The sequence below is a fragment of the Giraffa tippelskirchi genome, chromosome 12 (genome assembly GCF_054371585.1).
Source record: "Giraffa tippelskirchi isolate mGirTip1 chromosome 12, T2T-mGirTip1v1.2.pri, whole genome shotgun sequence".
In the NCBI taxonomy this organism is placed as follows: domain Eukaryota; kingdom Metazoa; phylum Chordata; class Mammalia; order Artiodactyla; family Giraffidae; genus Giraffa; species Giraffa tippelskirchi.
In genome coordinates, this window is record NC_137286.1 from 60,318,526 (window position 1) to 60,326,329 (window position 7,804).

The 7,804-nt window shown below is 49.7% G+C and overlaps 1 long non-coding RNA gene across 2 annotated transcripts; it reads left to right on the top strand.

The window, feature by feature from the left end:
* The first annotated feature begins 213 nt into the window (after positions 1–213).
* On the top strand, positions 214–7,120 carry LOC145530291 (uncharacterized). 2 transcript variants are annotated; one of them, XR_014071639.1, is made up of 2 exons: positions 214–4,700; positions 6,610–7,120. It is a non-coding gene; the product is annotated as an uncharacterized LOC145530291 (long non-coding RNA). The 2 variants fall into 2 exon arrangements; XR_014071638.1 differs by having other exon boundaries at positions 1,206–6,006.
* Positions 7,121–7,804: the final 684 nt, after the last annotated feature.

Sequence of the window (7,804 nt, forward strand, 5' to 3'; positions counted from 1 at the left end):
GTGAGAACTGTGAGAGAACTGTGAGAAAACTGTGAGGGAACTGTGAGGGAACTGTGAGGGAACTATGAGAAAACTGTGAGGGAACTGTGAGGGACTGTGAGAGAACTGTGAAGGAACAGTGAGAGAGACCCGTGAGGGAACTGTGAGGGAACTGTGAGAACTGTGAGGGAACTGTGAGGGAACTGTGAGAACTGTAAGGGAACTGTGAGGGAACTGTGAGGGAACTGTGAGAACTGTGAGGGAACTGTGAGGGAACTGTGAGAACTGTAAGGGAACTGTGAGGGAACTGTGAGGGAACTGTGAGAACTGTGAGGGAACTGTGAGGGAACTGTGAGAACTGTAAGGGAACTGTGAGGGAACTGTGAGGGACTGTGAGAGAACTGTGAAGGAACAGTGAGAGAGACCCGTGAGGGAACTGTGAGGGACTGTGAGAGAACTGTGAAGGAACAGTGAGAGAGACCCGTGAGGGAACTGTGAGGGAACTGTGAGAACTGTGAGAGAACTGTGAGAATTGTGAGGGAACTGTGAGGGAACTGTGAGGGACTGTGAGAGAACTGTGAAGGAACAGTGAGAGAGACCCGTGAGGGAACTGTGAGGGAACTGTGAGAACTGTGAGAGAACTGTGAGAATTGTGAGGGAACTGTGAGGGACTGTGAGAGAACTGTGAAGGAACAGTGAGAGAGACTCATGAGGGAATTGTGAGGGAACTGTGAGAACTGTGAGAGAACTGTGAGAACTGTGAGGGAACTGTGACAACTGTGAGGGAACTGTGACAACTGTGAGGGAACTGTGAGGGAACTGTGAGAACTGTAAGGGAACTGTGAGGGAACTGTGAGGGACTGTGAGAGAACTGTGAAGGAACAGTGAGAGAGACCCGTGAGGGAACTGTGAGGGAACTGTGGGAGAATGGTGAGGGAACTGTGAGGGAACAGTGAGAGAAGTGTGAGAACTGTGAGAACTGTGAGGGAACTGTGAGAACTGCGAGAACTTTGAGGGAACTGTGAGAACTGTGAGGGAACTGTGAGAGAACTATGGGAGTGAACCATGAGAGAGAGAGAAGTGAGGGAACTGTGAGAGAATTGTGAGAACTGTGAGGGACTGTGAGGGAACTGTGAGAACTGTGAGGGAACTATGGGAGTGAACTGTGAGAGAGAGAGATGTGAGGGAACTGTGAGAGAACTGTAAGGGAACTGTGAGGGAACTGTGAGAACTGAGGGAGTTGTGAGAACTGTGAGAGAACTGTGAGGGAACTGTGAGGGAACTGTGAGAACTGTGAGAGAACTGTGTGAGAACTGTGAGATAACTGTGAGGGAACTGTGAGAACTGTGAGAGAACTGTGAGGGAACTGTGAGGGAACTGTGAGGGAACTTTGAGAACTGTGAGGGAACTGTGAGAGAATGGTGAGGGAACTGTGAGAGAACTGTGAGGGAACTGTGAGAATTGTGAGAGAACTGTGTGAGAACTGTGAGAGAACTGTGAGGGAACTGTGAGGGAACTTTGAGAACTGTGAGGGAACTGTGAGAACTGTGAGAGAACTGTGTGAGAACTGTGAAAGAACTGTGAGGGAACTGTGAGAGAACTGTGAGATCTGTGAGAGAACTGTGAGGGAACTGTGAGGGAACTGTGAGGGAACTGTGAGGGAACTGTGAGAACTGTGAGAGAACTGTGTGAGAACTGTGAGAGAACTGTGAGGGAACTGTGAGAACTGTGAGAGAACTGTGAGGGACTGTGAGGGAACTTTGAGAACTGTGAGGGAACTGTGAGGGAACAGTGAGAGAACTGTGAGAACTGTGAGAATTGTGAGGGAACTGTGAGAGAACTGTGAGAGAATGATGAGGGAACTGTGAGGAAACTGTGAGAACTGTGAGAGAACTGTGAGGGACTGTGAGGGAACTGTGAGGGAACAGTGAGAGAACTGTGAGAACTGTGAGAATTGTGAGGGAACTGTGAGGAAACTGTGAGAACTGTGAGGGAACTGTGAGAACTGTGAGAATTGTGAGGGAACTGTGAGAACTGTGAGGGAACTGTGAGAACTGTGAGAACCGTGAGGGAACTGTGAGGGAACTGTGAGAACTGTGAGGGAACTGTGAGAACTGTGAGGGAACTGTGAGAGAACTGTGAGAACTGTGAGAGAACTGTGAGAAAACTGTGAGGGAACTGTGAGAACTGTGAGAATTGTGAGGGAACTGTGAGAACTGTGAGGGAACTGTGAGAACTGTGAGAACCGTGAGGGAACTGTGAGGGAACTGTGAGGGAACTGTGAGAACTGTGAGGGAACTGTGAGAACTGTGAGGGAACTGTGAGGGAACTGTGAGAACTGTGACGGAACTCTTTTAAGCCACCAAGTTGGTGGTGATTTGTTACAGCAGCCACAGAAAGTTAATACACTACCAGATACCAGTGCCTGGCATAGAGGAGATAGTCAGATATTTGTTCCAAGTATAAAGAAAGGCTCCTAGCCAAGCATGCCCCCATGCCAGCTGGGTCCTCCAAGGTTAGGTTATCCCTCCCACAAGCCCAGCGTGTGTCCAGTCGGTTCTGAAAGGGCTGGCCTTCAGCCCTGGCCTGTGAGGCTGCCCACTAGAGGGCATTGTTCTGACCAAGCCCATGGTCACTCCTCATGGACCTGTTGCCTCTTAGATAAAGCCAATGACAGGGGCCACAAACAGCCACAGGCTACATTCGGCTAGCAGACATAGTGATTTGGCTGTGAATATTGTTTGTAAATTAACTTAGTTGCCAACATTTTATTAAAAATTGGGAGATTTCATATGAAATCAGGATTTTCAATTTCTGTGGAAAAATCAGAGGTTCTTTTCAGCCCAGGCTGCAGTACTGTGTGGCTCATTAGGTTGGACCTGAGAGGAGGCTCAGCCCCTGACCACCAGGGCCTGTGGTGCTGACTCCAGCTCTCCACCTGGCACCACATTTGAGATGGACGACTTGAGTTTTCTCAGCCTGGCAAGAGGTGCAAGATGGTTTCCACCTCACAGAGCCTCTGTCCAGCTCGATTGCTTCCAGGCCCTCCTTTATATAGATTCTACTGTGACTGCCATCTTCTCCAGCTTGGGGGCTCTCTGCAAGATGTTCTCTTCTTCTCCTCGGCAACAGCCATGAGTGCTGCTTTCAGGGCCTGGGGCCTCTGCAGCGCTTGGAAACCACCCAGTTGTTTCTGGGGGTCCTCACTGTCTCAGTCAGCAGGACAGCCCGCTTCTCAGAAGCGCCCAGGACGACCTCCCACATTCCTGGAAGACGGCAGGACAGCAGCATCCACATCTGCTTTCCTGAGCAACTCCCTGGTTGAGTGGCTCCAACAGAAACCAAAAGCACTAATGAAGGGAAGGAATGTCAGCGAAGCACTTGGGACGCTCCCGTGAGGAGAACTTTTGGCTCACTTGGAGGATGCAGGCTCCTCAGCATCTCCAAAATGGTGCCCAAGCCTGAAGCCCAAGTGTGTGTAAAACTCTTAGCATCTGCCTTCAAGCACGCAGATACCAGGACTGACATTGCAGATGCTAATTCAATGCATCTCAGAGCAGGAACCCTTGGTGAATCTGCCTCAGGGGGTCTGAGGCTGCACTTGGCCTGGCGACCAGGACTGGGAGCTCTCAGAGGCAGACCCGCCTCCTCCTCTCCAAGCAACAGCCCCAGCAGCACACAGAGGATCAGTCTAAAGGGAAGAGTAACTGAGTGAGCCCCCCAGGAAGGGCTCTGTCCACAGCTGCTGTCTACTTGGCTGCTTTAGCATCTTCCCCAGGGCCAGAGAAAATGAAATTTAAAACATGTGTCAGGGCCTTAATGAGACTAGTCAACTCTTCAGAGTCATGCTCTGACTGTGTTATGCTGTGCTAAGGTGCTTCAGTCGTGTCCAACTCTTTGCAACACTATGGACTGTAGCCCACCAGGCTCCTCTGTTCAAGGGATTCTCCAGGCAAAAATACTGCAGTGGGTTGCCATGCCCTCCTCCAGGGGATCTTCCTGACCCAGGGATCAAACCTGCATCTCTTACGTCTCCTGCATTGGCAAGCAGGTTCTTTACCACTAGCGCCACCTGGGAAGCCACCATGCTCTGGCTAGTGTTAATTCTGGGAGCGCTTCTGACCAGCGATCTCCAGCACTGAGGGGTGAATTGAACAAGGCGAGGAATAAAAACAGTGAGTCAGCAGGAGTGGTGTGACCACAGGCAAGTTGCTTACATCTCTGAGCCTCAATGCTTTTACTTACAAACTGGAAATAATAACTGCCTCAAAGGACATTGTAAGGATTAATTTCATGCATGTCAGACCGTCATTAGGCAGTCATGCAAGTTTCCGTGTCTGAGCCCTGTATTTTAATCCTAAGGTTGGGAAATTATGTCTTAAATTGCAGTTTCCACCACCGCACCACTGGGAGTGGCAGTGGGGGCAAGTTAGTTTTCAGTGGTCACTAGCAGAAACCCACTTAAATAGGCAAAAGAAGGAAAGATGTGCATATAAGGCACATTTATTACAAGAACACAGGGAACCCGAAGGAATGCCTAGGCTCAGGAAGACCTGGACTCACTCAGAAATGGGAAAGCTCAGTGAACTCAGGAAGGAACTGTCTTTCTGACTCCCTTCTCTCACTGCCTCCCTCTCTATGTGGCTTTTGAGCTAATCTGTGGCCTGATCCACAGAAAAAGAAGCTGGCCTTGAACCTCCTTGCTGATAGTTTCAATTCAGGTGAGCAACAGAGATCGTCAGGTATCTCCAAATCCCATCCACAAATCCACAGATGCAGCTTGGGGGTCTTTGCCCCTAGACCAACCAGCAACATAGAGAGGTCCCAGCTCACCCTTAGCAAGCTGTGTCACCCACTCCTTTGAGTAGGGTTGTCCTCAGAACAGCAAGACTAGGAGCTGTGGGACACTCCAAAAGTGGTCCACACAGATGTCCCCACCCCCAATGCCTAATAGTTAGGGGCTTGCATCCTCCAAGCCTGCTTGGCAGTGTCTCAGGATGGGGGAGCAAGCCTAGCACCCACAGAGCTTTTCCAAACCATGGTGAGTGCTGCCTGAGGCCTCATGCAAAGAGACAGGCAAGTCTGGAATAGTGGGAGGGTGACTGGGAGAAAGGGTCAGAGTGGACTGGGCATGAATTCTGGGATGGCACACTGCAGGAGGGCATTCAGTCCTTGAAGTTTCTGACATGCTGCTCCCCAGGCCCGGACATTCATATCTGAGGCCAGTTTTTTCTTTCCATAAGAACTTGTGATTTCCAAGGACAAACAGGCTAGCTGCCATTTCATTTTCATCTATTTGGAAGTCTCCCTCTAAGCCCTATGCTACTGAATCTCATGAGGATTTTGTGCTGGGTTCACACCCAGTTTAATACCCCATTCCCAGCTCCTGCTGGGAGGAAGCTTGCAGCTCACCATGAATTACACTCTTGGCTCTTAACTCCTTCTCCTTGGGTATCCTTTCCTTCCAAGAATGGCTGGTGCTGGCACACACTTTAAAGGAGAGGAAAGTGGGCCTAAGTTTCCATTATGCTGCAAAGCAGAACCATCTGTCGGTGGCTTTCCTGCTGGAACGAGGTCCTGGTGAGAGTGTTCACCAATGAAGAGCTGGCATCTCAAAGATACAAGTTCTTGGCCCTGGTTCCAGCTCATCCCTGGGCCAGAGCATTACATGGGAGGTTGTTGGATTACTTTGTCCAGCCAAGTCTTGGCTAATCTCGGTGACACATGGACATTTCTCCATCAAGGGGGCATCCTGTGAAAAGGCAGGAGTCCTACGAGCCTCGGGTACCTGAGTAGCCCTTCTCTGCTCTGCTTACAAAACCTTTGTGCAGATACCTGCTCAGACCTTATAAAACCAGAAGAGGAAGTTTAGGTGGCCATGGAGTGAGCTCACTGGGGCCCCACATTGCCCAACCTGGGGCAACATTCACATTGTAGTCTAAGTGAATGGTACCTCCTGGAGCTGTACTGTGCACAACCTGGGAAGCTGTAGGTGGTGGCCCTGCGCCTAGTAACTGACAGAGCCAGGTGAGTCTCAGACAGGCTATTGGTCTCTAATTCCATATTCTCTCCTTTGCCCTCTCTTCTTTGCTGAGGTACCTTCTGGAGTACCTCTTAGGGTTTGACAAGATGCCTAATGCCTCAACTCCTAATATTGAGTTCCTTACCTGAAAACTTAGGCTAAAATATCTACTCCCATTGTTGGGATGAGTAAATGACATAACACGGAAAACACGCCTGGCCCAAGGGCTTGGGTCTTAGTGAGAACTTGGGAAATAGAAGCAGCTATTGATACTGTGGCTGCTGCTACTGTAAAGATAATAGTCATTCTAAGTATTTGTGCCCATTATTATTCTGATCATCTTTCCCTTGCAGACGCACCTCCCCCTGGGGGTGGTGAGGACTTCCGGCTCCTAGCACCACACCTGCACAAATTAGAGATCACCTCTCTCTTCCCTTCCTTTCCTCTCAGCCGGTGGCCCAGATTGTATTTTGTGGGGTTGGTGAGATCAGAAGGCACCCAGGTCAGCTGAGGCAGCAGAAGCCAACTGGTGGTTCAGGAGTGAAATGGTTGACAGCTCCTGTGTGAGCATCTCCACAGCACCCACTTTTCTCCACTTTCTCACACAGGTCACAGGTCTTGATGGACAGGCCTTGCTTCCTCTACTAAACTGAGCAGTCACTGAAGCCCCACCCCAACCTGTGTCTGTAGCAGGCCTGGTACTGAAGAGGAAAAGTTAAAATTTTACATAACCTCCTGCTCCTTCTGTCTTTGTAACTCAGCTTGCTCCTTGCAAAGTCTGGATCACGTAGGTCACGTAGTCTCAGAAAGCTGGGACTTGAAATATGAGGAACAGGAGCTTATCTCACTCACCCTTGTCCTGCTCTTTGCAATTGCCCACCCCTTGTAAACTTGCTTAATCATGCCTGTCCGTGTAAAGGTCAGGCATTCCGCTCCCCATCTTGACTGCTGTTCCCATGCATGCGCAAAACCCCTTAGTTTAAACCAGCCTATTAACAGCTAGTGTTGCCCACTATGCTCTGTCTATAAAAACTCTGTAACCTCTTTGTTGGGGGCTCAGAGCTTAGAGAGTTAACTCCTCTGGGCCCACTGGCGTAATAAACCTGAGTTCTCCAACTCTCCAAGTATGGTGCTTGGTTTCTCGATTACCGGTTTCTGCAATATTTCTGGAGGCCCCAGTGAGATTCCAACCATGCCGGCCCCTTGAGCTGCTGGACTGGTGGTTCAGCTGGGCTGGAGTGAAGGAAGCCCAAGACGATTGAGGAGTTGTGCCACTTGACAGTACTCCAGGTTCTCTTTCGGACCAGTGTTTCGATGCCCTGACTGGACTCATTGGAGGGATAGACCAACCCACTAATAAGGGCCACAGGATCAGTTAAGGCCCCGGGGCCAGCCCCCAGTCAGGTCCTACCCCAATGGGTAGAAGAGGAGACTGATCCTCTCCTTGGGCTCCCAGGAAGGGAGCAAGAGTTAAGGAAACCTGGGGATTCGGGAAAACGGAGGCACTGTGATAGCCTCTGAATGATGGTGAGTGTGTGGCTGCTGATTGAATAGAGAGAAATTTTTCTTTCTGGAAACTGCAAAACCAATTCTTTCTGCATAGGCAATTAAAAACAACTAGCTTGTTTAAAGTCCTGCCTAGGAAAAAGCTAGAAGTTAACCTTTTCCATGTCCTTGAAACACACAGCCAACTTTGCCTGAGACCTCAGCCTTGGGCAAATTAGAAATTCAAGCAAAGAAAAAAAAATGGGGTCAAAGAGGTATTTTAAATCTCAAACAGAAAACTATAAGATCTCTGTCAGT